Source organism: Neofelis nebulosa, chromosome 8 (genome assembly GCF_028018385.1).
Source record: "Neofelis nebulosa isolate mNeoNeb1 chromosome 8, mNeoNeb1.pri, whole genome shotgun sequence".
In the NCBI taxonomy this organism is placed as follows: domain Eukaryota; kingdom Metazoa; phylum Chordata; class Mammalia; order Carnivora; family Felidae; genus Neofelis; species Neofelis nebulosa.
Genome location: NC_080789.1, coordinates 8,548,617 through 8,567,159, shown reverse-complemented (window position 1 = coordinate 8,567,159; position 18,543 = coordinate 8,548,617). Strand labels below are relative to the sequence as shown.

At 44.0% G+C, this 18,543-nt stretch overlaps 1 protein-coding gene across 4 annotated transcripts in view; it reads left to right on the top strand.

The window, feature by feature from the left end:
- Positions 1–952: 952 nt before the first annotated feature.
- Positions 953–18,543, top strand: part of SGSM3 (small G protein signaling modulator 3) — a 52,175-nt gene continuing 34,584 nt past the window's right edge. For 3 of the 4 annotated variants that reach the window (XM_058682120.1, XM_058682119.1, XM_058682117.1), the window contains exon 1: positions 953–1,093. The gene's annotated coding sequence lies outside the window, so the exon portion shown is untranslated. The remainder of the gene's footprint in view (positions 1,094–18,543) is intronic. The other variant, XM_058682118.1, reaches the window with a different exon arrangement.

Here is an 18,543-nt window from a genome sequence, read left to right as displayed (position 1 = left end):
TTTCACAGGGATGTTGTAAGTAACATGAAATTGCTTTGCAAAGTGAGCATAATACAGTGAGATCAGGACTGAGACAGGCTTGTATGCGTGTAGATTTCACCTATGGTTCCATCCATGGACCCAAGCATCACCCCCTTGGAACACCATTAGTCACCCATGCGTAGGTTAATAAGCAGCTCTAAAATGAAATTTATCTCTTCAGAGTAGGGTGAAATTTCTAGAAATACTATTTCTGAAATACTATTGTTTGTTTCAGGATAGAATCTGATGTCTGCTAGGACCTGGGTATCAAATGGAGGTGGGCCTGCTACCCTCCTGGACTGTTCATTTGTACTGTGCTTTAACATTTCCTCCAACAGCATCTAGTTCTCATAACCATAAATTCACATTCTCATCTTATGGATGAGCTAAGGGTTAGCGTTGTTGAGTGACTCAAACGCAGGCTTCTGACTACACCCGCTGCATTATATAACCCCGGAGAGTGAATTTCTCTGGCATGCCCTCAACCAAATTTGTTCCAATTTGTGGCTCTTTCCAGGGCTTGTGAATTGTGTAAGAGTGGATCAGGCTGGTCTAGGGCTGGTTCTGTACACTTGTGAAGAAGGCACTTAAATATTTAGAAAACGGACATCAAGTAAGGGCCGCTCCTCTCCAGCGTCCAGCCGCCCCTATCCCGCATCCCGACTGCTGGTCCACTTCATGTTGCCCTGAGCGCCTCGGACTGCAGTGCGGACGGAAGGCCAGTGGGTATCGCTGAGCTAAAAATGGGCTTCTAAGGTCGTCTGTGCCCCAGCCCGCCGGGGAACCAGAGCTCGGGTCGGAAAGGAGGCTCGCGTGCTGGGTCAGTGAGCGCGCGGACCCCAGCTCCGCCACAGCCCAGCCGACCCAGACGACTACAGCCCCCACCATGCCCCGCGGCCCCCGCACCCCTCCCAACCCCTTCGACTCGGCCCAGTGCGCGTGCGCGGTGGCGCCGCCGAGCGCTGACTGGGTCCCAGCTGCTGAGCCGCGGAGACGCGAGCCTGACCCGCGTTGGCACTGAGGTGGCGGGGACTGGCGGCGGCTGGACAGCTGGACATCCCGCGCCGCGCAGGTGAGTGCGGAGGGAGAGGTCGGCGGAGACTCGCTGTGTCTGCGGGGCCCGGCGCCCACACCTGCCCCCCCACGGTGAGGGTGCGGGGGCGACTGTGGACAGACCGACTGACGGACGGACTGACAGGCAGACGGGGCCGACGAGGGGAGAAGGACTGGCCGAGGCCGGGGAGAGCGGCGGGGCCGGACCTCGCAGGTGCCCGCGTTGGATGGGGGCTCTGGGCGCGGGCTCTCGCGGTGCGGGTGCCGGGCCTGCGGGGCGGCGGCTGGGCTCGGACCCCGAGCAGCTGCGCCCCCGCGTCCCTCCTCTGGGCGGGGGCGGCCTCCGAGCCCCGCCAGCGGGAACCGGGCCGCCGGCGCCGGAGCCTCGGTGTCGGTGCCGTGGAGGCTCGAGCCCGTATACATCCCCCTCAGCAGAAACCGCAACTCAGCCCGGGAACCCTTCTTTTTTTCTTTTTTTTCTTTTTTTTTTTTTTTTTTTTTTAAAGCTGCCTTGGGCACATTTAAACTGCCAGCTCTTCCTTGGCTTGAACTTGTGACTTTCCGTCGAAGATTCAGGTCCGGGGTCAGGACACAGGCTCAGATCGAGGCTGAGACTCGTTACACACCGTCATGTGTTCGTGTTTTAACATTGGGGAAACTGAGGCATGTGTTAGCCAGGATCACCCAGCGTGGTTAGGATCGGAATTCCGAGAATTATACTTAGTTTAATGAACCAGGATGCTTTTTATATGGAGGGGAAAAAAGGTGTTCTAAAGTTCTTTTTCTGTGCCAGGTGACTGCCTTATTTTCCAGTATCTTCTGCTGCAAGTGAAATCTGTGGTGGGTTACTGGCTTTTTGGTGGGTTATTGGAGGTGCCCTGGAATATTCTTTACCCTTCTCTCTTATTCTTTCTTGGTAAATTCAAGTTCCTAATGAGACCCAGATTCACAAAAACTGAGTTTTCAACCTTGACTTGATTACTTGTAGCTTTTGTGATTATGTTTGTGATTAAGTTTCTTGATACACATATATTTCCTACTCCTTTTCTTCCTCATCTTCTTTTCCCTATCTTCCAGTTTTCTCCGAACTCCAATCGGTAGTTATACCGTCTTTGTTTTCTATATTTATTTCTGCTCTCCATGATTAATTTGTAATTGATTTTGAATGGAGGTCAGTATCTTTCTTGTCTTCCAGTAATCCCGGGTAGATGTAGCCTCAACATCACTAAAATTGTCACAGTAGCCTGCACTTGAGTCTTCTTCCCTGTGTCCCCCTTTTTTTTTTTTTAAAAGAATTGTACCTCAGCTTCAGCACAGTTGTGTATGTCTTTGAGAAACTGAGATACAGTCTTTTTTTTTTTTTAATTTTTTTAATGTTTATTTCTGAGACAGAGAGAGACAGAGCATGAGTGGGGGAGGGGCAGAGAGAGAAGGAGACACATAATCAGAAGCAGGCTCCAGGATCCGAGCTGTCCGCACAGAGCCCGACGCGGGGCTCGAACTCACAAGCCGTGAGATCATGACCTGAGCCGAAGTCGGTCGCCCAACCGACTGAGCCACCCAGGCGCCCCCCCTGTGTCCCTTTTTAAGCATGGAGATGTGTGATCTGGCTGAGAGGGGAGGGGGGTGAGGTGTTTCTGTTGATCCCATAGGAGTAACAGGTGAATGTGAGCGGAGCATTAACTTCAGTTAGTATATGTGCTGCCGCAGCAAGCACCAGAGCATCAGCTTTAAAAGGCTGTGAACAGGGGCGCCTGGGTGGCTCGGTCGGTTGAGCGTCGGACTTGGGCTCAGGTCATGATCTCACGGTCCGTGAGTTCGAGCCCCGCGTCGGGCTCTGTGCTGACAGCTCAGAGCCTGGAGCTGCTTCGGATTCTGTGTCTCCCTCTCTCTCTGACCCTCCCTCGCTCATGCTCTGTCTCTCTCTGTCTCAAAAATAAATAAACATTAAAAAAATTAAAAAAAAAAAAAGGCTGTGAACAATACTTGCTTAAATATTTTCAAAAAGCATACTAATCTTGTGGATTTGGAAACTTGTCAGGTTGGCAGAAAAGTTGGTGAACTGGAATAGCACCTGACAGAAATGAATCTGACATTAGGGTGAAATATTGAGACAGGAACTCTGGAGAAACCCCTCTCTCTTATCGTACAGCCATCTATCTGTGCCTGGGGTGGATGCCGGGAACACCTTGTTGGCTTAGGAAGTTAAACAATGTCCTGTGTGTTTGTGTTTTCAGTTTCTCTCTTCTTAGTGCTCGATGAGTTTTGGCAGGAGCCCAGAATCTTGTACGTTTGATGATTTAACATCAGTTTCATTGGCTTGTTCTCCAGATTGTGTCTATTTCCTCAGCTGGTGACATCAGTAATTTTCCACAGCAGCCATTCATGAGCTCATGCAGACTGTCACAAGGAAGTGGAATAGCACAGAGGGTGGTACACAAAGAAGTAAGGATCTTGTTTCCTTGCCATCATACATATTTTTTAAAATGTTTACTTATTTATTTTGAGAGAGAGAGTGTGTGCATGCTTGCATGTGGGGGGGGGGGGGGAGAGAGAGAGAGAGAGAGAAAGAAAGAATGAATCCCAAGCAGGTTCCATGCCACCAGCGCAGAGCTTGACCCAGGGCTCCAACCCATGAACCGTGATCATGACCTGAGCCGAAATCAAGTGTCGGACGCTCAACTGGCTGAGCCATCACATAGTAACACATAGACTGAGATAGGAAATCCAGACTGAAGCACAAGCTATGCAAGAGGGTTTAGAACATCAGAGACCAGGCTTCTTTCTGCATACAGTAATAATCATCAGTACCATTTATTGGATTTCTTCTGTTTGCCAAGTGCTGTAATTGTCACAGTGAGGTGTAGGTATTATCATTCTTTTTTTAAAATTTCTTTTCTTGTAAACGTTTATTTATTTTTTGAGAGAGAGCGCAAGCCGTGGAGAGGCAGAGAGAGAGGTGAGAGAAATTCCAAGCAGGCGCTGTGTGTTCAGCACAGAGCCTGATGCAAGGCTCCAACTCACGAACTATTAGATCATGACCTGAGCTGAAGTTGGTTGCTTAACCAACTGAGACACCCGGGTGCCCCCATTCTCTTTTTATGTATGTCAAGTTGAAGTACAGAGGTTAAGTGATTTGCCTGTAGACATTGTAAGTAACAGATTCACATTCAAGCCTATCTGACTCTGCCATCTCTGCTCTTTTTATTTTATTTTTTATTTTTTTTTAATGTTTATTCATTTTTGAGAGAGCACAAGTGGGGGAGGGGCAGAGAGAGGGAGACACAGAATCGGAAGCAGGCTCCAGGCTCCGCGCTGTCAGCACAGAGTCTGACGTGGGGCTTGAAGCCACGAACCGTGAGATCATGACCTGAGCCAAAGTCAGAAACCCAACCCACTGAGCCACCCAGGTGCCCCATCTGCTCTTTCTAATTGTGCTGTACTACCTTACAAAAAAAATAAGTTCAAATCTTGCTTATTCTGAAAAAAATATAAAACCTTCCTGTGATCACATTTCTTCTTTGAACTACTTCCATTTCTCTTCTTTTCCTTTCTGGGCTTGTTCTTGAAGGGCAAACACTATGCCCGTCGTTTCCTTGGGCTCCTTGGTTCATTGCAGTCTGGCTCCCACTGCCTACTCTGTTGAAATGTTTTCGTGAGCTCCACTCGGCTATTTATTGAGTATCTGCTCCACCATCTTCTAGACATATAAAGAGATGAAGACATGGTTCTTGCCCTGAGGGAGTTAGGGACTCATGAGGGAAGAAAAAGAATTGTATACATGTCAACATGATGTGTGAAACTACTGACCCAGCAATCTTTGCTCTTGGGAGTTGGGGGAAGAATACTTCACTGAGAAAGTGACTCTGGACTGCCACCAGAGAGAAACTCTAAAGTGTTCCATGCTGTCAGGACTGCATGATTAGGTGTAGACTTTTAGGAGAAGCTGTATCTTGCCAGGGAGAGATGATACAGTCGAAATAGAGTCTGACAGTCCTGGGAACTGAGCCTCAATTTCTTTTTTGTAATACCTGCCTACAGTGTAAGCTCCATGAGAGTAGGGCCTCTGTCTTTTTCACCACCTCCCCCTAGGTAATCACTAAGTATCTGTTGAATGAATACTTCATCGGATGTGGTATTCAGAACACGGTAGTACTCTGAGTAGTACTGTAGGACAAATAACAAAGCTTACTTTTAGTGTGGCTTAGGAACTGATTTTGAAGACACCATTGTTTGGATAGTATCCATGTAATTGTCTCTCCTTTTCGAACATTTAGCCTCATTGATGGTCTTAATTCATAAATGAGAAATGTTTATTTATTTATTTTTTTGGTGGACACAGTTAACTGCATCTTCTAACATTATGCCTCTCTCTCGGTTATAAACACATTCCTACTTTTTCGAAGTGTGATGCAGGTTTGGTATGTATAGTTTTTTTCTCTGCTAATGTGAATTGTTTTGGAGAAGTTAACTTCTTTGGCATTATTAAGTAACTTTGTCAATAAGAGTAACATTAGAAATGAGATTCAGGGGACACCTGGGTGACTCAGTTAAGCATCCGACTTCGGCTCAGGTCATGATCGCATGATTTGTGAGTTCAAGCCCTGCATCAGGTTTTCTGCTGTCAGCACAGAGGCCGCTTCCGATCCTCTGTCCCCGCCCCCCACTGTGCCCCTCCCCTGCTCATGTGCTCCCTTTCGCACGCTAGCGCGCGCGCGCGCGCTCTCTCTCTCTCTCTCTCTAAATAAATAAATAAACAAACAAACAAACATTAGAAATGAGATTGAGGGGCGCCTGGGTGGCTCAGTCAGTGGGACATGTGACTCTTTATCTCGGGGTTGTAAGTTCGAGCCCCATGTTAGATATAGAGGTTACTTAAGAATAAAATCTTTAAAAAAGCAAAAAAAAAAAAATTATATTGAAAGCACTAATCAGAAGGCTTACCCTTGGTAAGGGGCTGATTTCCAATAGAGGTAAGAGACTTTTCTTCCTTAACAAAATAATATGAATATTCCTGGTCTTCTCTAGAGATCTGATTAGCCTTCTAGCTAACATTCTAAAGACGTGTATCAACAGTTCATTTCCTTCTTCTTGTGTTTGAGTTTCGTTTGTAAATATCCTTAATTTGTGTGACTTGAAGTTAGGGTTAAAGTCCAAATACCACTTTTTTTCCCCCTCCACTTTCAAAGTGTATGGAGTATAGTAATTAGGAACACTTACAATGAAGTTCAAATTCTGCTCATCCACGTTAAACTTTGAAAACTTAACACAAGTGATGTAACTTCCCAATGCCTCATTTTGCTCATTTGTAAAATTGGGATACCTACTACTGCTACCACCATAGTAACAGCTAATATTTGTTGGGTGTTTATTATATACTCGGCACAGTTCTAAGAGTTTTACTTATATTACCTCGGTCTTCATAATCACAATTGTTAGAATTATGCCCACTTAAGGTGAGGAAACAGTCACAAGCTAAGTAACTTGTTCAAGGTCTCAGAAATAAGTGATGGAGTCAGAATTTGAACCTGGGTAGTCAGACTCCAGAGTTCGTGCTCATAATCTTCTACTTCATAGGGTTGTTTTGAAATAATCTATGTAAATAAATAAAAATAATAATCTATGTAATAAAATAATCTGTGCAACGTGACTCTGATAGGCAGTCAGCAAGTGTTGGCTACTGTAGTTAGCTTTGAGTTTATAAAGCGTTTCACATACATTTTCTTACTTGGTTGCTGCAGGTACAACAAAGTGTTGTTGTGACCACCACCTACTTACAGATAGGAACTGAGGCAGAGTTCGGTCACTTGCGCAAGGTCATACAGCAAGTGTAGGGGGCTATACCTTGGCTTTCCTCCCCTTCTACACCTGGATTCTTATGTTGGATTTGAGGTATCACATTTTGAGAGAATTTAGTGAACATAAGTTGTTTCAGCCTGCCCAGCATCCAGTGTAGGTTTTTCAGGGAATAGCAGCTCAGTTTTGCTTTGAGGAAACAGTCCATCCCTGACCTAGTAGGTGGGTACGTGACCCAGGTTAGGCCAATAGATGTTAGGCAAATAGATGTATTCCTCTTTTCATTTGAATGTTAGGTTGAGTGACACAGTGACAAGCTTCCTTCATCACAACCATGGATTAATTCCTAATATGTGGATACTGGAACTGCTCTGTATTTGTTCCCAAAGACCTGATTCTTTAGCTTTTCCTCAGTTCTGTGCTCTACCTCCTATCCTTCCAATAAATCTTATGTTACATAATGTAAGTTACCCAAAGTCAGTTTTTCTGGCTTGCAGTTGAGACTCCCTTAACTTAGCATTACAAAGCATAAGGCCATGTCACTTAGAAAAGAGTTAAAACAACTGGTTAACTTTAACCTGAAGAGAAGAGAAATCTGAGAGAAGACTTGAAGACTGTCTTCAAATATCTGAAGCATGTAGTGTACAAAGTGTCCCTAAAAAAGAATAAAGACTAGACATTACTAGGAAACAGATTTCTGTGCTATTAGAGTCTAAAAGAGCTATTTGAGGATGGATGGGCTGTCTGGTCTATGGAGGTAGATCTAGGCACTAACATTGTTCAAGCCGGGGCACCTGACTGGCTCAGTTGGTACAACATGCAACTCTTGATCCCAGGGTCATGAGTTCAAGCCACACATTGGACTTAGAGCTTACTTTAAATAAATGAGTAAGTAAGTAAATGAAAAAAAAATTAAAATAGTTCAAGCCAAGACAAGTTGCTCACTTGGGAGGAGTAATAGGGGTATAATAATCTAATGGGTTGTACTAAATGGCCTATAAAGTTCTCTGCAATTATGAGAAAATTCTTTTTTTTTTTAAGTTTTTAAGTTTTTTATTTTGAGAGAGTGAGAGAGCATGAGCGGGGGAGGGACAGAGAGAGAGAGAGAAAGAGAGAGGGAATCTCAATCAGGCTCCATGCTGTCAGCACAGAGCCCAACATGGGGCTCGAAATCACCAATCATGAGATCATGACCTGAGCCAAAATCAAGAGTCAGATATTTAACCAACTGAGCCACCTAGGTGCCCCTAAGGAAATTATTTTCTAATTTTTTTAATGTTTATTTATTTTTGAGAGAGATCATGAGCAGGGGAGGGGCAGAGAGAGAGGGAAACAGAATCCGAAGCAGGCTCCAGGCTCAGAGCTGTCAGCACAGAGCCCAGTGTGGGGCTTGAACTCACAAACTGTGAAATCATCACTTGAGCCAAAGTCGGACGCTCAACCAGTTGAGCCATCCAGGTGCCCCACAATATAGTTTCTTATTTATTTTTTTTAATTACTTGTTTCCCCTCTAGAATGCCAGATTCTAGAAACAAAGGATTTTTATCTGTTTTGAGCACTATAGTATCCTTATCCATTGTAGCATGGTGCCTGGCACATAATAGGCACTCAGTAAATATATATTGAATGTATGAATATTTCCTCCATGCAAAATCACCATTCATTCTGCTTTGTATTCTAGGAACATAGCTCATTCTGTCAACTTTGGATCTTTTCGGTTAGTTGCTTTCCTTATTCTCTGGTGCCTTTTTCATTTCCTCTTTTCTTTGTATCATAGCACTTTAAGACTAGAAGTCTGAGATCATCCCCTTCACAAGGACTAGAGATCCCAATATCATACAGTTCATTAATGACAGAAATAGGGTGAAGGTCGTGGTTGACAGTTAATCTTCTTATTAAACTGTAGTGCCCCTAAATCTTGCTTAGGTCAGCCCCTTATAGAACCTAGCACAATGTATTCATGTCCCTCAATGAATTATTAAGTCAATAAATAAAATGTGTCTCCTTTATGAAGGCTGTTCCATATCTACCTGTATTTATCTCTTTATTTCTTTGAACTTCGATAATATTTGTAGTTTGTTCTCTTATTTTTAACTGGCCTTGTCTTGTTTACCATTTCATGTGTGTATATTTGCCTGGTCAATGAAATTGTAATCCCATAAACAAGAGGCCTAACTACAAATCCCAGTGCTGTGGGACGCCTGGGTGGCTCAGTTGATTGAGCATCTGATTCTTGGTTTCAGCTTGGGTCTTGGGATCGAGCTCCATGTCAGGCTCCATGCTCAGTGTGGAGCCTGCTTGGGATTCTCTCTCTCACTCTGCCCCTCTGGCTCTGTGCTTCTCTCTTCATGGGCTCTCACTCTCTCTCCCTCTGCAGGAAAAAAAAAAAAAGAAAGAAAGAAAGAAAGAAAGCAAGAAAGGGAGGGAGGAAGGAAGGGAGGAAGGAAGGAAAGAAGGAAAGAAGAAAGGAAAGAAGAAGGAAAGAAGAAAAAAATACCCAGTCCTGGGAAGCAGTATAATAGTGAAATACTACATAATAGAATTTTCTGTAATGATGGAAATGTTTTTGTGTGATAACATTTTTCTAAAAATCTTTTTTTTTAACGTTTATTCATTTTTGAGACAGAGAGAGACAGAGCATGAATGGGGGAAGGTCAGAGAGAGAGGGAGACGCAGAATCTGAAACAGGCTCCAGGCTCTGAGCTGTCAGCACAGAGACCGACGCGGGGCTCGAACTCACGGACCGCGAGATCATGACCTGAGCCGAAGTCGGACGCCCAACTGACTGAGCCACCCAGGCGCCCCATTAACATTTTTCTTTATGCCGTGTGTGTGTGTGTGTGTGTGTGTGTGTGTGTGTGTGTGTGTAAGAGAGAGAGAGAGAGATTAAATAATTACATTTATCCTCATTACTCAAAAGTAATCAGTAAACATTTGGATGACATTCATTTCTTTTTTCTTAAGTTTATATATTTATTTTTTAGTAATTTCTATACCCAAGTTGGGGCTTGAACTCACAACCCCAAGATCAGGAGTCACATGCTCTTCCAACTAAGCCAGCCAGGCACTCCTGGGCATTCATTTCATTATTCATTCATTAATTGTAAATTTTCCAGTTTTTCCACAGTGAGTATCTATGACTTTTATAACCAGAAAAAAATATTAGTGGATTTGTGTGAGTGGGTTTTTTTTTTTGGTGTGTGTGGTTTATTTTTGTTTTGTGATTCAAGAATAGGTAGAAAATGCTATAGGGGAGCCTGGGTGGCTCAGTCAGTTAAGCGTCTGACTTCGGCTCAGGTCATGATCTTGTGGCTCGTAAGTTTGAGTCCCACATCAGGCTCTGTGCTGACAGTTCGGAGTCTGAAGCCTGCTTCAGATTCTGTGTCTCCCTCTCTCTCTGCCCCTTCCCTGCTCATGCTCTGTCTCTCTCTCTCTCTCTCAAAAATAAACACTAAAAAAAATTTAGAAAATGCTGTAGGCAAATAAAGAAACAGGATAGTAAAGTTTGGAAGTGAATTAAAGTTCATTTTTTAAAATAGATGTATGTTGCAGAATGCATGTGTATTTTATAAATATGTATATTCTTTAAAAGTTGCTGCAGCTTTTATTTTTGTAAGTTATATTTTCTTTTCACATTAATTCACATAATATAAGCACATTATATTCATCCATATTAAGAAGAACCAAGTGCTTAGGAAAAAGTTACAGGAAAATTTTACTAATCGATGTAAGCCATTAGGAAAAGCACAAGTATTTTAACAACACAAGATATTGCATTTAAGAACTAGAAAGCATAGGGGCGCCTGGGTGGCTCAGTCGGTTAAGCGGCCGACTTCGGCTCGGGTCATGATCTCGCAGTCTGTGAGTTCGAGCCCCGCATCGGGCTCTGTGCTGACAGCTCAGAGCCTGGAGCCTGTTTCAGATTCTGTGTCTCCCTCTCTCTGACCCTCCCCCGTTCATGCTCTGTCTCTCTCTGTCTCAAAAATAAATAAACGTTTAAAAAAAAAAAATTAAAAAAAAAAGAACTAGAAAGCACAAACTAAAATATTATATTGATTTATTATACAAAATTTAAAAGGTAAATCTGGAAGCTCACTGACACAATAAAAAATTCCAAATTACTTTGATAAAATGAATGGTTACGACCTAATGAAAGGGACCTAGAATTTGTAGATTTTCCACTTGGCCACTATGGCCAGAAAGACCAACAAATGTGTGAGGCATTGTTCGGAAATGTTTTGGAAACAAAACAAAATAATATTACATCCTTTATTTTATTTTAAACTGAGATGGTTCTGAATACTTTGTGTTTTTGTGGTAGAATAATAGATTCCTTTAATTTCTAGAAAAGGACAAATAATAAGCATGAAGGATCGCCCTTATCGCTACCTAACATTGTATATAAATTACTATGTAATTTATTAAATTACATTAACAATTGTTATTTGACATTATGGATTCATTTGGCCCTCTTTCTATCTGACTAGACTGAAAGCTTCATAAGGCAGGGATTCTATTTTGTTCACTGTTATCTCCTACAGTCTAAAATGGGGTCTGACCCATAGTAAGCACTCATTATATTAAATGAAAGGATGATGCCTGCCGTGTGAGGTTAAAGTAAAAAGATGAGGTCTGTCAGTTTGAAAAAGTAAGGGGTGGGAGGAGACTGAGATTTACAGTGGCATTGTGTCAATAATAGCTGGATGTGTTGGGCACCGGATTTTTAGTTTATCTATTGCTGTGTAATAGTCACTCCAGAATTTAGTGGCTCAAAAAAACAATTATTTTTATTATCTCTTGCTCAGGAGTTGACTGGGCTCCACTAGGCAATTTTTTTTGTTGTTGTTGTTTTTAAGTAAACTCTGGGGCACCTGGGTGGCTCAGTGGTTAAGTGCGTGACTCTTGATTTCAGCTTAGGTCATGACCTCATGGTTGTGCGATCAAGCCCCATGCTGGGCTCCAAGCTGGGCGTGGAGCCTGCTGAAGATTCTCTCTCTCTCTCTCTCTCTCTCTCTCTCTCTCTCTCTCACTCTTTCTCTCCCCCCCTCCCCCCTCCCCCTCCCTCCCCCTCCCTCCCCCTCCCTTCTTCCCTCCCTCCCTTTCCCTCCCTCTGTCTCCCCACTCTTCCGTCCCCCCATCCCTCTCTTTCTCTCTCTCTCAAAAAAAGTAAACTGTGCACAAGGTGGGGCTCAAACTCACAACCCTGAGATCAAGAGTTGTATGCTCTACCGACTGAGCCAGCCGGGTGCCCCACCACCAGGCAGTTCTTGCACGGGGTATCTCAAGCTATTGCAGTTAGCTGGAGTTGGGGCTGGAGTCATCTGGGAAGTTTCCTTACTCACATGTCTTGGGGTCGATGGTGGCCATCAGCTGGATCTCAGTTGAGGCTGTTGGCCGAAACACCCACACGTGGCCTCTCCATTTGACCTTACCTACCTCACAGCGTGGCAACTGTGTTCCAAGAGCTTCTATTTCAAGGAAATAAGGTAAAAGTGCATGGCATTTTTATGACATATCCTCAGAGGCCACATAGTGTCACTTTCACCATATTCTCTTGGTTGAGGCAGTCACTGAGCTTTGCCTGGGTTCAAAGAGAGGGTACATAGACCCCACTATTCAGTGGAAAACGTGTCAGTGTCACATTTTAAGAAGAGCATGTGGGATAGGTTATATTGTGGCCCAGCTTTGGAAAATATTGTCTCTATGCTAAGTATATGAAACTGTGCTAGGGGTTCTAAATACTTTTTCAGCACTTTAATCTGCAGGCACTACACCATAATTTACTGATAGGGTAACTGAGGCTATGAGAGATTAAATAGTTTACTCAAAGTCCACACAGCTAAGTGGCAGAACAAGTTGTCAAACCCAGGACTTCCTGCTCTTACTGTACCATGTATATATAAAGTGAATATAGGTTTCTTCACCAAATCTGAAACTACTAAGGAAGGTGTATTCAGGTAGGTACCTCATAAAACAGGTAATTAGATGAGTCACTCGGCAAACATTTATTAAATCCCTATTAAGTACTAAATGCTGACAAGAATTCACGCTTTAAGGAGCTTCCAGTTTATTAGAGATAAGGTAGACACACTAGTTAAAAATGAGAGAAATGTAAGTACGTAAGTGGCATTTGATAGGTACAAGTAAATGTTGAGAGAAAGGACTGGGGAAAGCCTCACAAAAGTGCATTTGAGTTGCGCACTGAAAGTTGGATAGGATCTGAACATTCAGAAATGGGAGGTGGCTTTCAAAGCGGGAAACAATATGAAAAAAGAAACAAGATGAGAAAGCAGTGAGTGGTCTAGATGGCTGAGGCATAGGGTACGTGCGGGGAAAGTAAGAGCTGACTCAGAAGGTAGATTGAGGACCACTGAAGAAGATGAGAGAACTCTGTAATTAGTGCTGTGCTTCAGCAAAGATTTAGTGTTTATTTAACATGAATGGAAAGAGAGTCTGGAGGCACAGAAACCTGTTACAGTGGCCCAGAAAAGTGGGGTGAGGGTCTGGGTTAAGGCAGTGGAGATAGACATGATTAGACATACTTTTAAATGTAAAATCAATAGACTTTGGAACTGATTCACTGTGAGAATAAGACAAATATAAGAGCCAGAAATTACCCTAAAAGCTTAAGAGTCTGAGTGTCTTAGAAGAAGAAATAGGAAAATCGAAAAGAATCATCTGAGATGGAATAAAAATAGATTCATTTGAGAACCCCAGATTTTGATGTGTAATGATTAAGTCAGCTGAAACCATCCAGCAGGAAGTTGGAAATATCAGGAGCGTTGCTATGGCTAGAGGTAGAGACTTGTGGCATATCTGTACAGTAGTGACAGCTAAGTCCCCCTTAGCAACAGGAACAGATTCCCCAGTAGGAATCCATTAGGAGTGGATTAAAAAAGAGAAGCGTGATTTGGAGAATGTCTTTTTTGGGGGGTCTGGGGAAGAAGAGGAGTCAGCAAAGAAGCAGTTAAGTAGGGAAGGAAAACCAGTGTGGTCAGTGCCCTGAGAGTCATAGAACAGTTTCAAGAAACCCAGGTAAGTCAGCAGAGTCAAATGCTGCAGGGAGTTTAAAGAAATGAGGACTCCATATGTGACAAGGAAACCACTGGAGACCTCTGAAAGTCTGGGTGCTGAGAGAGGAAGCTAAGTGGAAAAAGCTTAAGAAGCAAGTTGACGGAGGAGCAAGTTAGTGATTCGACTCTGCCTTTGAAAATGCAGCAGGGAGGCAGAGGAAGGAGAGCTGGAAAGGTAGGAGGCTTGAGTAGGTCCAAGTTGCCTTGTTTGGGTTTGTTGGAATTAAGGATGAGGGTGAACCGAGCGTATGCACTGCACACAAAGCCAGCAGAGAGGAAGACTGGAGATGCAGTTGTGGAAGTGGGTGGAAGGTTATTATGGCTGGAGGACTTAGCCTGTGAAGGAAGCAAGCTGCATCTTCCTCTGGGAGGAAGGTGGAAAGAGAATATAGTGACAAAATGGGGCAGGTTTTTAAAAATTTTTTTCAAAATATTTATTTTTGAGAGAGAGACAGACATTATGAATGGGTGAGGGACAGAGACAGAGGGAGACACAGAATCTGAAGCAGGCTCCAGGCTCTGAGCTGTCAGCACAGAGACCAATGCGGAGCTTGAATTCTTGGACCGTGAGATCATGACCTGAGCCAAAGTCATATGCTCAACTGACTGAGCCACCAAGGTACCCAAAGATGGAGCAGTTTTGACAGGAGGAGGAGGAGGAAGTTGAGGAAGCCTTAGCTGAATGACCTCAGCGTCATTAGAGTGGAAACCAGGTCATCAGCTGGGAGGGAGTGAGTGGCAGCAGAGAACAGTTGGGGGTCTGAAGAAATGGGGAGAAGGCTTGAATGTAGCACTGAAGGGAACATGATAGAAAGCCATTTAGAGATGAATGAAAGTCGCTGAGCAATAGTGAGGATAAATTTCCTGGAGTAACATGAGCAAAGAGAGCAGTGCGAACTTACCTGGGACTGGATAAGACAAAAATTTCAGTGATTAGTTCAAAATGGTACTGTAGTTCCTACAATGTAGAAGTTAAGTGTGTGGACCTGCTTGTTTAAATCAGCAGTATTAAGTATGATATACAAAGAGATAACAAAAAGTAGATTATCTAATGGAAGGTAGGTCCACAAAAAGAAAAAAAAAAAAGCTGTGGTCTACTTAATCCGAACTTTTACAACAGCAGGACAGCCTCTCATAACATCTCTCCTGGGATTTCTTTTGGTAAATGATGTTGGTCTAAGTGTGATCCAGTCTGCTGGTTCCCATGTTTTCCCCAAGTTTTTGATTCAATTTTAGGTTTGAATAGTGGAAATTAGAGACTTAGCTTCTGGTCTGGCTGTGTCACCTGTTCACTGTATGGTTTTAAATCAGTCTTTGGACCTGTTTGGCTTCAGTTTCTTTTTTTGGGAAAAACAACAACAACAACAACAAGCGGGACACGAACTCAAAAGATCCTTCTAGTTGTGTCATGCATGACTCTGTCGTTCATGGCTGTGCTAAGTGCCTTTGTCCTGTACCCTGTATCGAAGAAGCTAATGATCTCTAAATACTGGTGCAGATCTGTTGGAGAAATTAATTTGCTCTTATAATATGGGAATTCACTCCTGATTTATCTGCTTAATTTGGAATTTTCACAAAGATTGATGTTCCTTTTTTTTTAATGTTTATTTTTGAGAGAGAGAGAGAGAGAGACAGCATGAGCTGGGGAGGGGCAGAGAGAGAGGAAGACAGAGGATCCAAAGTGGGCTCTGCGCTGACAGCAGCGAGCCCGATGCGAGGCTCAAACTGATGAACTGTGAGATCATGACCTAAGCTGAAGTCAGACGCTCAACTGACAGAGCCACCCCGGTGCCCCAAAATTGGTGTTTCTTAACCCAGCTGCTTATGTTATGTTTTAACCTGGGCTCCACTGGGCTCCATACCCCAAGCCAAGGTGTTTTGTTCTCACACACCCACAAGTAGCTTCGGTTTTCCCTGGAGATTGTGCTGCATAGTTGCCAATGACAGCTGTGCTGGTCAGTGTGGAATAGAGGGACAGCTTAGTACACAGTATGTTTAGCAGTATGTTAAATGCTCAATAAATACATCATTCCTTCTTTCATTGGTACCTTCTTTCTAATACCTCCATCCACTCACTGCCACAAAGTAAATAGGAGTGGATTACCATACTTTAGAGTTATTATGTAGGTATTTTCATATCTGCAAATGAGAAATTCCCAGTAATTTTATAAAATTCCCAGTCTGGCCAAATAAATGACTTAAAGCAGTTTGCTGGGGAGCCTGGGTGGCTCATTTGGTTAAGTGTCCGACTCTTGATTTCAGCTCAGGTCATGATCTCACAGTGGTGAGATCGAGCCCTACATTGGGCCCCTCGCCAAGCATGGAGTCTGCTTGGAATTCTCTCTCTCCCTCCCTGTGCCCCTCTCCACTGGTGCTTATACTCTCTCTCTCGCTCTAAAACAACAACAACAAAAACAGATGAAGCAGTTTGTTGACCTCTGTGATTTAACTCTATGAGAAATAGGAACTTTGCTAACCATCTGTCTTGTTCCTTTTATGTGCCATATGCTCCTATGTTAACAATTTAAATATAAATTTTTCAGGGGCCTTTTTTGACAGCCCTTAAGGGGCTTTATTTCCTTAGAAACTTGTGTCTGCTGTATTTCAGAGCTGCCTGAGTTGCAGGTAGCTAACCATTATTTGTCTGACTTTTACTGCTGAGTGTTTGTTACCCCCGCCCCCTGCCCTTCATAGTGGGACTGAGAGAAGGTTCGAGTAGTACTTTGCTTTTGCTTTCCTTATCACCATCCTGGGTACTGCCAGGCTGTAAATCCTAGGAGAATGTTCCTGGAAGGGACTCAGGGAAGTGACCAGACTGCCTCAGATAATTAATTGTTTTATGGAAAGACCTAGAGTAGCCTAGCATGGGTCAGAAGTCTGCATAGGAGATGCTGTGCGGGATGCTGGGGTGAGGTTCCTGTTCCCCTGCTCTGTGTTTCCACAGTCTGTGCTCTGCCTTGCACAATCGCACCTAACTGTTGCCTAAAAGAGCACCCTCTCGGGGCGCCTGGGTGGCTGAGTCGGTTAAGTGGCCGACTTCGGCTCAGGTCATGATCTCGCGGTCTGTGAGTTCGAGCCCCGCGTCGGGCTCTGTGCTGACCGCTCAGAGCCTGGAGCCTGTTTCGGATTCTGTGTCTCCCTCTCTCTGACCCTCCCCCGTTCATGCTCTGTCTCTCTCTGTCTCAAAAATAAATGTAAAAAAAAAAAAATTTAAAAGAGCACCCTCTCTCGCTGGTCACAAAGAAAATATTACAGCAGTCCAGCTGTAAGCCTGTGGGCGCAGGAGTGCAGCTCAAGATAGAACTGATTACTGAAGTCATCACTCTGCTCCTGATGCCAGTTTGGGGGAAGGCAGTTGACAAATGTAGATGAGATAGTGGGTCTTCACCTCACATGTCTTCAGCTCTAAGGGAGATAAAGGGTGAGGTGAACAATAAACATGTTTTCAACAAGGATGATTGAAGTACGGAGCCAATTTAGAAGATTAGCACCACCAGCTGCCTTATCGTGGTGTTTGGTGGGGCCCACATTTCAAGACTTTTTTTTACATACTGAAGAGTAATTGATTTAGCAGCATGCTGTGAGAGAAACGGGGTTCTGAGGTCTGAGAAAAGATGTTCTGGCTGGAGCATGGTGCATGTGCTGAGGGCGAGTGAGAGGTGCATGTTGAGAAATGAGGCTGGAATGGTGAGTGGGACTGCTAGGTAATGCAGGGTCGGACTTTTTCCTAAAGTCGGAAGGAAGCAAAAAGGTTTGAAAGAGAAGGAAATGATCAGTTGCATCTTAAAAGGACCTCTCTGGCTGCAGAGTACAGATGGGGTGTGGGGCACGGGGCCAAGACTGGAGGTAGAGATCCCCAGTCGAGAGACTTGTAAAAACCAAAAACCATGATAGTGAAAAATGATGACCGCCCCAACTGAGAAGTGACAAAGTTTGGAGAGAAACAGGAAATTTCCGAAAACATTAGGAAAGACCTAAGATTTGAAGGGTGGAGGTGGGAAGATGAAGGAGAATTCATTAACCATGAGGTCCAATTCTGGCTGGAGAAAGTGGTGGATAGGTTGTCATGCCAGTCTCCTCAGATAGGGACCACCGGAGGCGGGCAGAGTTCATGATGACTTCATTTGAGAGCATGGTATTTTGAGGACTGTGGCAGAGTGGTCCAGTGGGCAGCTGGATGTGCCAGCCTGAAATCTGGGGGAGAAATATGTTGTGGGATGGAAACTGGATCATCTGCTTGTAGGTGTGAACCGAAGCCATGAGAGCCCGTGAGTGTGCAGGAAACTGGAGGAGGATCTAGGACAGAACATGACGGCAGTTTAAGAACTGGCAGGGGAGGAACCAGGAAAGGACTCAAGAGGAGCAGCCAGCAAGGCGGGGGGAAAACCGAAGGGTCACAACCCTTGCACACCCTGTACTGTAAGAACTAGAGTGTTGTCACCAGATCTAATGAACATCTGCTATGGATTGACCTTTAATAGATCAGGCATGTACTGAGGGCGCTAATAAAGCAGAGACACAAAATGCAAAGAGGAAATGGAAATAGCTTGGCATGAGACATTTCATAGAAATAGCAAAAGTCATCTTGGAAAAAAGCTAA